Source organism: Tamandua tetradactyla, chromosome 4 (genome assembly GCF_023851605.1).
Source record: "Tamandua tetradactyla isolate mTamTet1 chromosome 4, mTamTet1.pri, whole genome shotgun sequence".
Taxonomy (NCBI): Eukaryota; Metazoa; Chordata; class Mammalia; order Pilosa; family Myrmecophagidae; genus Tamandua; species Tamandua tetradactyla.
Window position 1 is genome coordinate 13,818,466 of NC_135330.1, and position 16,502 is coordinate 13,834,967.

General features: G+C 41.6%; 1 protein-coding gene across 2 annotated transcripts in view; it reads right to left on the reverse strand.

Moving 5' to 3' along the window:
• Nucleotides 1–1,858, reverse strand: part of SLAMF1 (signaling lymphocytic activation molecule family member 1) — a 46,374-nt gene extending 44,516 nt beyond the window's left edge. The window contains exons 1-2 of one of the 2 annotated variants that reach the window (XM_077156634.1): nt 1,719–1,858; nt 1,439–1,532 (exon numbers count right to left, since the gene is read on the reverse strand). The gene's annotated coding sequence lies outside the window, so the exon portion shown is untranslated. The remainder of the gene's footprint in view (nt 1–1,438; nt 1,533–1,718) is intronic. The other variant, XM_077156633.1, reaches the window with a different exon arrangement.
• Nucleotides 1,859–16,502: the final 14,644 nt, after the last annotated feature.

The following is a 16,502-nucleotide window of genomic DNA, read 5'->3' on the forward strand; positions in this document are numbered from 1 at the left end:
TATTATTTAGCCCATATTTCAGATGGGAAGCCAATAATGCAAGAGGCCTGACTCTCAGATTGTTATTCTTTCTTCATTCCCCGCAATTTCTGGAATGCATGCTCTAGTCATCTTGTGTCAAAACTCTCTCTCCCAAAGACAGCATAGACTCTTTTATTTTATAGTTCATTTCATTTCATCTTTCCTTTAAATTCTGGGATTAGCCTTTAAATACTGGGATTAGCCCAGCCTCAGTAAGCCAGGGTAAAGAGTAGAAGGATTCTACTTCTACCAGTAACTGGGTGTGGCCACCGTGAGGTGTCCTCTCTTATTTTCCACAACCTCCTTCTGCACAGACACATATTGAGGTTAAGCTAGTGCTGGGCATTATTAGTCTGAAGGCTTTAGTATGCAGTGCAATCCAAAACCCAGTAAAAATTTACATTGAATGAGGGTCAGAGTTTATTTAGATGGACATTCTGAATACCTAAAAGGGCCATGTGACAAAGCCAAGTGTATTAGTTTCCTAGGACTGCTGTCCTAGGAAACAAAATACCACAAACTGGGTGGCTTTAAACAAAAGAAATTTATTGTCTCACAGTCCTGGAGGCTAGAAGTCCAAAATCAAAGTGCTGGTGGGACCATGCTTCTTCAGAAGTCGGAGGGCAACCCACGGTGTTCTCAGGCTTGTGGCATAGCTCCATCTCTGCCTCTAGAACACGGCTTTCTTCTCTCTGGTCTGTGTCCAAATCTTCTCTTATCAAGACACCATCGTTCTGGATTAGGGCCCACTCTGATCCTATATGGTCTCATCTGAACTACTCACATCTTCAGAGATTCTGTTTCCAAACAGGGTCACAGTCATGGGACTGGGGGTTAAGACGTAAGCATATCTTTTTGGAGACAATGCAATCCATAATACTGAGGTTGTGCAGTTAGTACACTCAGCATACCAAGCTGCTTCCTCCAGCTGCAGAGTGGATGTTGACAAACCGACCACAAAGGATCTACAGGTGACAAGGCCTTGCATTTCTAAAGCCGTTTGCAAGAGCTTTCACATTCACTACCTTATCTGATCCTTGCACTAGTCCTGTGAAGGAGGCATGGCTGGTAGTGTTGTGAGGCAGGGCCTGGACCAAACTTGGAAATCTGACTCTGGACCAAGAGTTCATTTTCCTTTCCCTAACGTGAACTCATTATTCCCATGAATTCTCAAGAGGGGAAGGGGAAGGAAATCCTACTTACTGAGTCCCCTAGATACCTGGACCTTTCACATGTTACTTCATTAATCTTCTTAACAGTAGGAAGCAGGAATAATTATTCTTATTTTACAGATTAAGAAACTGAGGTACAAAGCCACCACTTGTGTAATAAATAATTTATCCAATAGCTCAGAGCCCAAAAATGGAAGGAATGGATTCAGATCATGAAATGTCTGGCTCCAGAGTCTATACTCTACCTGTGCACTGTACCACTCTATTATACCGAGCAGCAACCTTAGCCAAGTCTCAGCCTCATGTTGGTCAATAGCCATTGTCCATGGAACCTTCTCTCTGGCACAGACAAGGGCACTGGATCAGGAGAGCCCTGAGTGAGCATTATTTCCAGCCCCTTCTCTCCACCATCTGTGGCACTGCACTACTTCCTTCCCTGGGGCTGTGCAGAGCCCGCCCCTAGAGTGGGGAGGCCCTTCTGTCTGTGGAAAAGAGCCCTCCCCACACATCCTCCATTAGACTCACAATAAGCCCATCTTGAACTCTGAAACTGAAAGGTGTTAAGTCTTCCTCGGACTTGCCGTTCTCTCTCTGCTGAGGCTTTATGACAAGGGGTGGCAAAGTGACCTGCATGCACATGCCCTGGGCGGGGCTACCCCTGCAAAGTCCTGGCTTCCTGACTGGTGCCGACCTCATCACAACCTCACATTGGAGCCTCCTTATGACATGAGTGAGACCCACAACAAGGTGTCCCTGAGGGGCAGGCCAAACCACCAGGCTCACATGGAGCTCGTGATAAGCATATTTATCTGGATAAGTAAAGAAAAACCCCACAAAAACAAAATGAAAATACAAAATTCCCCCAAAGCCTGAAATATCTCCTAGGAGACCTGAGTGTAGTATCTAAAATAAGGCTGGGGAAAGCACTGGGAAAACCACCCTGGGTTCGGCCCTGCTGGGTGAGATGAGGAAGCCTGTGAAGCCCACGGGCAGGTGTATGCTGTGGGCAGGAGCCGACCAGTGAACCAGACAGCCCTGCTATGGTGTCTGAGGGGGAAATGGGGCTGTGGGGGTTTGAGAGGAAATTGGGCTGTGAGTGGACCTGGCCCAGACCCAGGTTCCGCCCACTCTCTTTACACTGGGTGTTCGTTCCAGCCAGACACCTTCCTGAATGGATGGTGAAAGTGACCCAGGCCCAGCAAGGCGCGCTGTGAGCATGTCCGGTGTGGCCTGTGACGATGCCCACTGGCAGCGCCTTCTGGCCCTTACCCGGTCTGCACTGCTGAGGTTGCCCACTCCAAGGCCCTTCCAGGTTTCCCACATCAGAACCTCTTCCAAGGGTCTGGGATCTGGGTCAGAGCACTTAAGTCTGGAGGTTGAGAAGAGTTGTCGGAGGGCATCTGTTACCTGAAGAGATCCTTTCCAAACTCCTGTCATTTCCTCTGAGACTCCTTCCTTCATCCCAGACCCCAGAACCAACCAGTGGGGACCCCTCTCCTCCTGGGCCTGCCCTGGACTAACCCTACAGTCCTCGTGTCACTTATGGGGTGAGTCTCACTGACAGAGAGGCACTGTGTCTTTGAGATGCATTCCTACCTAGTACCCCTCAAATTACCCAACATGGCAGCCATGTAGGCTGCTTTCTACTGGTATAAGTTGCTAGAAAGAGGGAAATGCCATTCTACTCCTTCTAGGAAGGAACAGTGTTCAGGAACCAGTGACAATGGTAATTGAGTCACCCAACCTCAAACCTTTTCTGTGCACCAAACTGCCCCCAGTAACCCTGGAAAGAGGGAAGAACTAGGACACTCGAGCAGTTAGGAAAACCTAGGTATGGCTCAGTAAAGAATTCAAACTGGGATCACTGGAAACACAGATGATAGAAATCCAGTGGCTTCCTTGTCATGAGAACTAACCATGAGAAAACCATTCATTTGGATTAAAATATAATGACTCTAATCCTTTAATGACGTGTTCATTCTTACCAAGAGTAACACATTTAATAATCACTTGAGTGACATTATCAGATAACATTTCTAGTTAAGAGGGATTTTTATATATTAGGGTTCTTTCCTTCTTTTTGAAATTGCACATGTAATACAACATTGAAGAAATTTAAAAAAAAGAAAAAGAAGAGAGAAAGAAAGAAGACAAAACCTCCCATAGTCTTTAGCCTCATCACAATTGCTTTCAAGTTTGCCAATCTCCTCTAAACCTTTGTTTGTAAGGCACCTGAGTAGATTGGCTAAGAACTCGGGCTTTTCAGTCACATACACCTGGATTCAAGTCCCAGGTCTCTTACTTAGAAATCGTGTGAATTTGGGCAAGTTATTTTATCTCTCTAAGCCTTGTTTTCCTTCTCAGTTACATGGAGTTAAGATGAGGAAGCATCTCAAAGGTTGTTGGGTGGACAAAATATTAATTCAAGTAAGGTGTTCAGTGCAATGGTAGTCATTTTGCATTTGGTGTCTTTTAGTTTTTGTTTAAGTACCACAAACTTGGTGGCTTAAGACAATTGAAACTTGTTGTTTCACAGTTCTGGAGTCTAGTAGTCCAAAATCAGGTGTCAGCAGGGCCACATTCCCTCTGTAACTGTAGGAGGAATTCCTTCCTTGCCTCTTCCCAGCCTCTGCTGGTTCGCTGGCAACCTTTGGTGTCCTTGGCTTGCAGCCACAGCACTTCATTCTCTGTCTCTGTCCTCCCATAGCATTTGCATATTTGTGCCTCTTCTTCCCTTTTTCTAAGTATGCCAGTTCAATTAGGTCAACCCAAATCCAGTGTGGCCTCATCTTAATTTAACTAATTCCATCTGCAATAGCCCTATTTCCACATAAGGTCAACATTCTGAACTACTAAGGATTAGGATTTCAATATATCTTTTGGGGAGACTCAATTCAACCCATAACAATATCTCTTATTTTCGCTGTTTCCTGAAGGTGGGCACAAGTGGTTAAATGATGAACCACATGTAGCCGCAGCTGATGATGCCCACAAAACATCATTGAGCCCATGGTTCTTGAGACTCACTCTGGAATTTACGATTCCCACCAAAATTCCATTCTAAGTGCTACTGTGTGGTTATGATGAGGGGCAGGCCCCAGAGTCATGGAACAGAGGGCTTCAGGCACCCCACAAATGAATGTCACTCTTGGCTTCTCTACAAGATATGACAATAATATTGTGGTGTGAATTAGAGATAGACGCACATTAGGGCCATTAAGAACTTTTAACAATTGAAGAGAGATGGATTTTTCTGCAACAAGTATTTAAAAGTCCTGTTATAAAGGAGTTGAAAATTCCCAGCCTGGGCTACCACATTTCATAAAGCAAAGTAACACTGTATGATACAGAAAAGGAACAGCAAAATAAAGTATGAATCAGAGCCCAAAATACGAATAATATGAAAATAGATCTGAATTCTTAGCTACACCTGACTCAAGGTTTCACAAAATTCACATGTGGAGAGATTGGAAGTCAATACCATAATCACACAGTATGGTAATTTTAGCTATGTTTAACTATAAACGTATAAACGCCTATAGGGTTCTCAATTCTGTAGTGTAGGTTCCATCACTTCATTTTGTCCTTCTGCTCTATTTATGAAAATTCAAGTAAAACACGTGTCTCCAGGCATACATCTGATAGGTGAGCAAATACCAAATAATTATTACAGTCAAGGTGCTGATGGAGGGGGAGCAGGGACAGGGCAGGGCACATGGGACTGTGAAAGCAAGGCCCCTTACTAAACAGGGACTTAAGTGGAGTTTTTTCTTGTCTCTGTGGGCAACTCATTACATATGCACATTTGTGTCAAAAATCACTGGTATGCACACACTTTTGTGTTTTTCTTATTTAACATGTCATGTAAAAAATTTTTACATTCTGTTGCCTCGTGTTAAGAAGTAGGATTTCTTATAGAATATTGTGTTAATTATATTGCCTTGAGAAAAGAGCAGGGAAGCTCCTGAGGCTGTTAGAAATGTTTAGATCAAGGAGGTGTTCTATGGGGTAAAAGAAGTAAAGACTCTGTCCTCAGACACAGACACATCCTACTTTAGTTTTATTTTTTGTAAACTTTGCTTCATTAAGCAAGAGAGAGTTAAAACAATAAGGAGCAAGTTCCATCCTAAGAAATTTTTCTAGGTGTGACTATGTCACTTAAGAGGAGGCCTCCATTTCTGTTGTATTATCTTTAAGAAGGATGGCCTCTGGCTCCCAGTTTTGATGAAAAAGCAGAATAATGGCCAGAAAAATGCTGAACCCTGGTTTCATCTGGTCCCCAAGGGACAGGGATATTAGATCCTGCACACTCAGAACCCTGAAACCCAGCTGTCCTTCTTAGCTTTCCTTCCAGCGAAAGCCACCAGCAAGACTTCTGCAGAAATGTTCCCCTGCCTCCCAGAACATTGGCTATTCTTCCTGGCGAAGACACCTCCACCAAGAAAAACCCCACTTGGGGTAGAGGGTTGGGATAAGGACAAGCACTTGTGTTGCTTCCTCTGTTGTCTACTGGATTCCTTGAAATATAAGGATCTATTTTAAGAGCCAGGGCCTTGAATTTGGATTACCCAGATAGATATGTTAGGTTATGGGGGTAGAAGAATCAGAGAATTTCTTTAGCAGAAACAGCCTATCTTTCCCATGAATTCTGCATGAGGTCTAAACCTCACTAGTCACTGGGACAATAAAAATAATATTAATAGTAAACATTTACCAAATGTTCACTGGGTACCAGGAATTTATGATCTTATAAGATTGGTGCTATTTTTATCCCCAGTTCACAGATGGGAAACTGAGATTTGAGTTAACTTGCCCAAGGTCACACCGTGCCTTAGTAGCAGAGGCAGCACTTGAACATAAACTTGACTACCTCCTGCTCCACTCGCCCTGGGGCCACACTGCCTATCCAAGCCATTATCAGAGCCCTTAATAACCAGGGGTAAGAGGGTTATTACCCCTGTGCTGTGCTCTGTAGGCTCATTTTATCATATGGCTTCTGGGCTCTACTTCCCATATCCTAATCTATTTATTATTAAAGACCCTTTGACTCGACTTCCTTTACTCTTTCCTGTCTTCTTCTTAGGAACTGCCCTGCTCTTGACCTTGTGCCCTTTCTTCCCTTCTCCTGCCCCACACCCGTGAGCCCTTTGAGCTCTCCAACTCCCAGGCCTTCCCTGGCTGTTGGCCTAGGCCTATGGATGCTCCTTTGCTGGCTTTTTCTACTGGCAGTCCTCTACAAACACTTATCCTGGGCTTGCCGTAAGCATGGTCCCACGCTCCTTTCTGCTGTCCTGGGTTTTATACTGAGGCCCCACAAATTCCAATATTTGCGCTCTGTAGGAGCCAAGTGTTAAAACAAGACCTGCAGAATTTGTTGGGAGCAGCTGGCCTCAGGATGGCGGCAGTAAACTGTGGAGATTGTTATGTAGAGCAGTCTGGGAAGAAAATGTTTACCCCAAATGGTTATGTTAAGTATGAAGGAAGAGAGCACTGAAAAATAAACTCTCTGTTCTTTGAAGAAATGCATGCATGCCTCTTGTCACCCTGCAGTATTTAAGTAGGATCTGGGTAAGAATAAAGTTGTCTGAAGTCTGATGTCTGATGTAAAGTGAAGCTTCAGACCCCCTGAGCCCGTCTATCTTTCTGTCTTTCTTTCTTCCTTTCTTTTTTTCTCATCATTCCTTAATATCCTTCGAGCTCCGTTTCAATAGGAAGCAACAGCGCTCTTTTCTCAGAAACCTTTGCTTGGGGCCTTAGATATCTAGCCACCACTTTGCTCAACTCTAATTCTTCCTCTAAGAAAAGACAACTTATACTGCCACCCAAAGAATGTGAGGAACAAGTTTAACCTTATGCTAATGAGATTTTTCCCCCTAACTGCAGAGGTATGTGTAACCAAAGGGGCATGGAGTCAGACAATATGAATTAGGAATTTCACTCACTACTTGTATGACTTAGAGTAAGTCACATTGTGAGCCTCAATTGTCTCAACCATAAAATGATGCTTTTAAGTTATTTCCTGTAGTGGATGCTATGATGTGCTTCTCAGATTTTCCCCTTCACGACTGAGGCATTCATTTCCCCAATTGCTGAAAGTGTTGATGGCTGACAACTCTCAGCTGAGTTCCATTTAGATGGTGCCTTTCCCCAAAGGAAGTTGCCCTGCCCAAGGTCAAGCCCCATTCCTAAGGACAACCGACATCCAATGACTGACTGATAAAAGGGTCTTGCGTCAACTTGGATTAGCTCTGAAGGGCCAGCTAGCTCCGGTATTCCCCATGAGATCAACTGAGGCCTTTGTTGGAACTGCGTCTGAAATTCAACTTCTCCCTCTGCCTTATCCTCCTTCCTAAACATCCCCAAAGGTGTTGATTATGTGATCACTCCCCAGTGAACTTCCCTACACACAAATCCCCATCTCAGCATCTATGTCTTAGAGAATTTGACCAAAATATCTCATATTTTTGAAGGTTAAAGTAACATAGTGTATATAAATTACCATATTTGGCATATCATGGGCACATATTTGCTGGCTCCCTCTTCTTCCTGTTTGTTTTGATTTGTGTTTTGCTCATTTCTGGGTAGGCCAGTGAAGCCCAAGAAAGCTAGTGAGTTTACTCTTTCCATTGTTCCTCCCCCCCCACCCCAATCCAAACTCCTTTTCACATACAAATAAAGAGATTCTTGGAAAGCCGATCATCCTCTCTTGGGAACCAACAAAGGTTTTAAGCAAGGGAGTGCCCTGGTTATATTTATGTTTCAGAAGTTAGTGTAGGGAAGCTTAATGTAGAACTAGAAGTTGGGAGCTGGTTAGAAGAAACAGCAACAATCTCAACTAAAGAAGTGACAATGAAGTGGGAGAGAATGAGGCCCGTTGGAGAGTTATTCCACAGCGATTTTTGGCTGGGTTTGGTGAATGATAGGATGTGGGATATGAAGGAGAGGGAGCTGTATACAGTGGGCTTTAGACTTCTGGTTTCAGCTCCTGGCAGATGGCAATGCCATTTTTCTAGATTGGAAGTATGGAGGGTGGAGGTAGCGTTGGGACAAAATTGGGAGTAGTTTTGTTGGGTTGGAATATGTTCAGTTGGTGTTTATGTTTCATCCAGATGGAGAATTCCAGAGAGTACTTGAATATATACAGCTAAATTTCAAAGAAGAGGCATGATCTAGAAAAAATAACTTAGAAGCCACCTTTCCAACTTCCTCATCTCACCTTGAGAAAGCTGATACTCAGAGATTAACACCTCTGAAAGACTTCCCCGAGATCACATGGCCAGTTTTTGTAAAGCCAGGACCAGAAAGCAGACCTCCGGGGTCTGAGCTAGTGCTAGCATCTCCTGATTAAGTTTATTTTGTTCTGTTTATCCTCATGTTTCCAGGACCTAACAGTCTGGCATATAATAGATACTAAAAGTGTTTGTGGAATGAATATATTGATTGCAATTATTCTCTGAGGCAGGGCTGGCCCCTCCTCTCCACATTATTTATATCTCAGAGGCATCTTGGAAATCATCAGACCCAGGGAAGTCCTACTTAGCCACCAAATTTGCATTTCCCCAGGTACCTCCCAATGCATCTCCACTTCCTCTCTGAGAGCAAACTTCTGTCGTCAGTTCACACCCATGAGCAGGTTTTGTGCTAAGCTCACAGAGCTAATTGGGAAGACTGATAAAAGCACAAAGTATATAAAAAAAAAGTATGATCTTGGGCACAGAAATCAGATAATCACCTAATGTAAACCTTGAGCTACACTTAGTGGTACAATTATAAAAATTTTCTTTCATGGATTGTAACAAATATACCACACTAATGCCAGGTGGCAATAATAGGGTGGTATATGGGAACTCTGTGCTATATGCATGATTTTTATTTAAACCTACAACTTCTCTTATTAAAAAAAAAAGAGAAAGAGAAATCATATAGTCAATTCCCTTTTATTTTGTGCCTGAAGAGACTTAGACCAAGAGAGATTGTCTTGATTCAATTGAATTAGAGTCCTGTTGCTGGGAGAAAGGACCCATCGGGCAGCCTTGCACAAGTCACTTCCCTCTTTGATTTTCTAAGATTGGATAGAATATGGGGAAATGTAAATTTGTGGTCTTCCCAGCTGATGATTTCCAGGACTCCTCTGTAATGACCATTTCCATTACATAGTGGGTGGAAAGAGGCACTATATAATGGGGGAAGAGAGTCCCACCACGGAGTGGTTCTGGGGCTTTGAAGAGACAATTGGTCTGAATCTTGACAGATAAGTAGGAGATTGTTAGGCAAACAAAGAGGGCGAGGAAGGATTCTAGGAAATACAAGAGCATGAGCAAAGGTACTGGGTGAGTTCGGGGAACTGCAAGTCGTTCGGGAAGATTGCAGCATAGGGTGTAAGGGAGGGGCCAAGTCAGAAATGAAACAAGAGGAATCCACAGAGGCCAAGTCTCCTATGGAGCTGTTGTAGCCTCCAGGCCTTCTAAAGAGACTATCCCTTGAAGATTTTAAGCATGGAATTGGCATGGTCAAATTTGTGTTTTTAAAAGATTCTTCTGTTCTATGATCCTGCTCACTGCCAGGGATTAGCACAGCCAAGAGAGAAGCTGCTCCTGGGAGCTGGAATGGAGAGTCTGGCAGAACCAACACCAAGTGATAGCCACCATCTATATGTTTTTCAAGGAAGCTTTCTCCTCTTCTTAATTGGCTCAAGGGAAAAATAATCTGTCCTCTTCAGGCAGATGTTTCGATAGGAGCTCAAGGTTGAAAATGATTGTGTGTGACCATGTGATTGTAAAACTCTTGTAGCTAATGATCCCTTTTAGCATGGGTATAGACAGATGAGTCAAAAAATAAGGACAATAAATAAATAAGTGGGGCGATAAGGGGTAAAATATATATTGGCTGGATTGCAATACTAGTGGGTCAATGAGAGAGAAGGGTAAGAAGTATGGAATGTGTTCTAGTTTGCTAGCTGCGGGAATGCAACACGCTAGAGACTGATTGGCTTTTAATAAAAGGGGATTTATTTTGTTAGTTCTTCAGAGGAAAGGCAGCTAACTTTCCACTGAGGTTCTTTCTTACATGGGAAGGCACAGGATGGTCTCTGCTGGCCTTCTCTCCAGGCCTCTGGGATCCAACAACTTTCCCGGGGGTGATTTCTTTCTGCATCTCTAAAGGCCTGGGCTGAGCTGCAAGTGCTGAGATGAGGTATGCCAAGCTGCTTGGGCTCTTTTGAGCTACGTTGTGCTCTCTCATTTAAGCACCAGCCAATTAAGTCAAACGTCCTTCATTGCAGCAGGCACGCCTCCTAGCCGACTGCAGATGTAATCAGCAACAGATGAGGTTCACGTACCATTGGCTCATGTCCACAGCAGCAGAACTAGGTGCCTTCACCTGGCTAAGCTGACAACTGAATCTAACTACCACAGGATGTATGAGTTTTTTCTTTTTATTTCTTTTTCTGGAGTGATGCTGAAGTAGTGAAACTTCTGTTTACCCAGGAAAGCACCTAAACCTCTGAAAAGTGCAAAACTTTATTGCTGGCAGACCCAGAAGACTCTGTCCAAAGTCTGAGCCCCGAGTATTCTTTATTTCTAGATTATATAGGCTAGTGAGCAAGGTGGGAGTTACTAAGGGAACAGGTGGTAAACACTGGAAAAAGCACAGAGACAGAACTTGCAGGGCAGGAGTTACTATCTGGCCCTTAGCTGAACTCTTTTGTCTGAGATAAGGCCAGCTCCTGGACATGACAAGAAACAGGCCTAGGGCAGGCCACGGTGGCTCAGCAGGCAAGGATGCTTGCCTGCCATGCCAGAGGACCTGGGTTCGATTCCCGGTGCCTGCCCATGTGAAAAAAAAAACAGGCCTGGCAGCCTCCCTCTTTGCACACCGATATCTTCAGACATGCTCGAGTAAGCCTGAATATGATTTACAGCCCTGCAGACATTCTGCTTTTCTCCCCTTGAGAAAGCTTGCAATTATATACCTTTATGAAAGCATCAAATTATACTGATGCACACTGATTGAAAAACAGCCTGCAAAGGGTTAAAAGGCAAAAGTAAAGACCAGGGAGTATGCACCAAAGTCCAAGGATAAAGTCTTTTTTTTTTTTTTTCTTTTTTAAGTCATTTTTGTTGAGCTATCTTCACACACACACAGTCCATGCAAAGTATACAATCAATGGCTCACAAAATCATCACATAGTTGTGTATTCATCACCATGATCCCTTCTAGGGCATGTGTATTACTCTGGAAAAAGGAAATGAAAAGACAAACGTAAAAACGTATCCATCCCATACTCCTTATTCCTCCTTCTCATTGACCACTACTATTGCAATCTACCTAATTTCTTCACCCCCTATCCCCTTCTGTTATTTATTTATTTTTTGACCTTATTTGATTATTTTTTGGATTCCTCCAAATTCTCTGTAAATTTTTAATATGAACAATGAAACATAAATTCATTTTAATACTTGCAATTTGAATAAAATCACTGTGATTTAAATAAGAGACCGAACATGGTTTTCTTTTCTGCACTCCACAGTCATCTTCAATTCAATAGACAAATCTGAAGCAAACATTTGTAATATTTCATATTGTGCCTAATTGCTGTAAATCCACATGCCTTTAAGCTTATAGATTTGATTTCTAACTTAAAAAGCACTTGTGAGGTCACACTAAACACTGAGCTTAAGTGCAAGACAAATGTTTTTAGGACAGTTTTTCCACAATTAGGACTGCGCTGGTTTGAAAGCATTTATGTACCCTAGAAAAACCATGTTTTAATTTTAATCAATCTAATGGGAGAAATGGTTATTTCTCTTAAACCCTATTCATCACTGTCTATTGGATGCTTGATTAGATTATCTCCACAGAGATGTGACTCGCCCAATTGTGGGTATTAACTTATTTTTTTTTTTTTTTGCTTTTTTTTGATCATTCCACTCTACATATATAATCAATATATGATTATAATAAATTATAATCAATAATTTGCAATATCATCACATAGTTGCCTATTCATCATCATGATCATTTCTTAGAACATTTGCATCAATTCAGAAAAAGAAATAAAACAAAAACAGAAAAAAAATTTATACATACCATACCCCTTACCCCTCCCTTTCATCGATCACTAGCATTTCAAACTAAATTTAACATTTGTTCCCCCTATTATTTTTATTTTTATTCCATATGTTCTACTCGTCTGTTGACAAGGTAGATAAAAGGAGCATCAGACACAAGGTTTTCACAATCACACAGTCACATTGCAAAAGCTTTATCATCATACAATCATCTTCAAGAAACATGGCTACTGGAACACAGGTCTCCATTTTCAGGCAGATCCCTCCAGCCTCTCCACTACATCTTGAATAACAAGGTGATATCTACTTAATGCATAAGAATAACCTCCAGGATAACGTCTTGACTCTGTTTGGAATCTCTCAGTCACTGACACTTTGTCTCATTTCACTCTTCCCCTTTTTGGTCGAAAGGTTTTCTCAATCCCTTGATGCTGAGTCTCAGCTCATTCTAGGATTTCTGCCCCGCGTTGCCAGGAAGGTCCACACCCCTGGGACTCATTTCCCACGTAGACAGGGGAATGGTGGTGAGTTTACTTGTTGTGTTGGCTGGAGAGACAGGCCACATCTGAGCAACAAAAGAGATTCTCTTGGGGGTGACTCTTAGGCCTAATTTTAAGTAGGTTTGACCTATCCTTTGTGGGGTTAAGTTTCATATGAACAAACCCCAAGACTGGGAGCTCAGCCTATAGCTTTGGTTGTCCACACTGTTTGTGAGAATATCAAGAATTCAACTTGGGGAGGTTGAATTTTCCCCTGTTCTCACAATTCCCCAAAGGGGACTTTGCAGATACTTTTTATTCATTGATCAAATCACTCTGGGATTCATTGGGGCATCACTCTGGACAAACCAACAAAATCTCATGTCCTACTCGAGGTTCCATGTACTTCTGGTGTTCAGTTAAGCTGTCTACATAAGTTATATTAGGAAATGCACTAGTCAAAATATAAATTTTGTACCAAATAAACATTTTTTGTTTTAGTTTCACACGTATGTTGAAATTTTAAAATATTAATTACCATCTCTTTTCAGCACCCTGCAGTAATGACATTCCTTTGTTCTTCCTCATGCAAAAACATTTCTTAAAATTTGTACATTTAGTCACTATCATTATACACTCTAGGCATTCCTAGATTATACTATGTCAATCTTTATTGTGTCTTTCTGATTTCATTTGTGCCCCCAGCCCTCTCCCTCTATCATTCTCACATTCAGCTTCATTCAGTGTTTTAACATAATTGTATTACAGTTAGGTATTATTGTGCTGTCCATTTATGAGTTTTTACATTCAGTCCTGTTGCACAATCTGTATCCCTTCAGCTCCAATTACCCAAATCTTACCCTATTTCTGTCTCCTGATGGTCTCTGTTACCAACAAAATTCTCCAAGTTTATTCACTAATGTCAGTTCATATCAGTGAGATCATACAGTATTTGTCCTTTTGTTTCTGGCTAATCTTACTCAGCATAATGTCCTTAAGGTCCATCCATGTTGTTACATACTTCATAACTTTATTCTGTCTTACAGCTGCATAATATTCCATCATATGTATATACCACAGTTTGTTAAGGATAAACAGTTTTGCTGACCTTGAAAGAAGACAATGTTTTTAACATAGCATGTTTTGCTAAAAGAAACAAAACAAGATTGCTTAGACTAGCAAGAACTAGCTGACCTTGCCAAAAGTGATGAGCAACATAAAGGAACATTAGAAAATAGAACAAGGGATTTCACATGCATATTTAGGGTATAAAAAGAAGTACAATTCTAAATAAACTTGCCTGCACTTCTCTGAGAAGTGAGGTCCCCGATCCCAGTCTCTTTTCTCTTTCATTCTCGGCACCGTCTAGTCCTGCGCTGAAAGTAATAGCAACAGCACACAAATACACAGAGTAATACACACGAATGCATAACGTGATACACATAAATTCATAAAGTTATACAACAACAATACTGAGGTTACACACATAAATTCATAAAGTGATACAGTAATTCTGAGGTCGACCTTGTAAACTACCTCAATGCAAATGTTCTAAAAATGATCATGGTGATGAATACACAACTATGTGATGATGTTGTGAGCCATTGATTGTGTGTTTGAATGGACTGTATAGTGCATGAAGATATCTCACTAAAATATATATATATTTTAAATAATGCAGCTGGTAAACAGCAGAGCCAGGGTCGGCATCTAGGATTCTATTAACCACAATACCGAAAATTTTAATGATGGTTGCTATCCTACTTTTTGGTTTCCTCAGGTGTTAATGAAATCAGCCTCACTCTGACATATCTAGGCCACATTTGGGTTAGCCTAGGTTAGGTGACAGGGTAGGTATTGGGCAGACCAAAGAATATCAAATGAAGTCCTAAAGGACTTTTAACTTTTTTTGGTTCTTTTTTAAAATCTTCACACATCTTCAGTCCATACATGGTGTACAATCAATGGCTCATAATATCATCGCATAGTAGTATATTCATCACCATGATCATTTTTTAGAACATTCACATCACTCTAGAAAAATATAAAAAGAAAAAATCCGTACATACCATACCCCTATCCCTCCCTCTCATTGACCACTATTGTTTCCATCTACCCAATTTATTTTACGTTTTGTCCCCCCTATTCTTTCTTTATTGTTATCCATATTTTTTACTCATCTGTCCATACCCTGGCTATAAGGAACATCAGACACAAGGTTTTCACAATCACACTGTCACACTGTAAATGTTAGATCTTTATACAATCATCTTCAAGAATCTAGGCTAATGGCAACCCAGCTCAACAGTTTTTTCCCTCCAGCCACTCCAATACACCATAAACTAAAAAGGGATATTTATCCAATGCATAAGAATAACCTCCAGGATAACCTCTCAATTCTGTCTGAAATCTCTCAGCCACTAAACTTTATTTTGTCTCATTTCTCTCTTCCCCATTTTGGTCAAGAAGTCTTTCTTAATCTCTAGATGCTGGGTCCTGGTTTCTTCTGGGCTCTCTGTCTCATGTTGCCAGGGAGATTTGCACGCCTAGAAGTCACGTCCCACGTAGGAGGGAGGGCAGTGAGTTCACCTGATGTGTCCTAGAGAGAGGCCATATCTGAGCAACAAAAGAGGTTATCTGGGGATCAATCTTAGATCTATTTTAATAGGCTTAGCTTGTCCTTTGCAGGAAATAAGTTTCATAGGGTCAAACCCTAAGATCAAGGGCTTGGCCTATTGATTTAGTTGTCACCACTGCTTGCAAGAATATCAGGAATTCTCCAAATGGGGAAGTTGAATATTTCCTCCTTTCTCCCCATTCCCCCAAGGGGACTTTGCAGATAATTCTTTATTTATTGCCCAAATCACTCTGGGATATATTGGGGCATCACACAAACTAAAAACTCGTCCCCTATTCAAGATTCCACGTACTTTATGGTGTACAAGTAAACTGGCCACACAAGTTAAATTAGGAAATGCACTACCCAAAATATAAATTTTATACCAAATAAACATGTCTCCCTTTAATCTCACACAGAAGTTGAAGTTTTAAAATAAGAATGACATCATCCTTTACCCAGTCTTCTGATATACCTTAGTCCTATCCAGATCAGCTTCATTCATATCTCGACTCGCTGTGTGATCACTTTTTCAACTTTAAAAAGTGGGATTCATATGTGGGGTACAGCTGATTTTCATAGCTTCAGAGCTATAATTCTGAGTCTCAGATGTCACATAAATAACCAAAGTTTCTGGGAAAGACCATGTTGTAAACAAACAGCTCAGAATCTCAGAATTTAGAATTAGCAGTTATACCTCCTGGATATATATGGCTGCTGTTAGAGTTTACTAAGACCCTTTATAGTAAGCCCCAATCTGATAACCCATGCTCTTCACTTTAGTTCACCAAATTTTTATATTTTGGTTAATCTATATGATTGATGCATGATAATATTTGTCTTTTTGTTCCTGACGTTTCATTCAAAATATAGCTCTTAAACTTCATTCACCTAGTTGCATGCCTCATAACTTCATTCCTTCTTGTGGCCACTCAGTAGTCCATTGTGTGTATACACCATAGTTCCCTCTTCCATTCCTCAATCATTGTATGCTTAAGCCACCTCCATTCATTGTGGATCATGAACACTGCTACCAGAAACACCAGTGTGCAAATGTCCATCTGTGTTCCCACACTCAGTTCCCCCAGGTATCTGTTGAGCATTGGGGTTTCAGAATCATATGGCAACTCCACCCCTAGCCTCT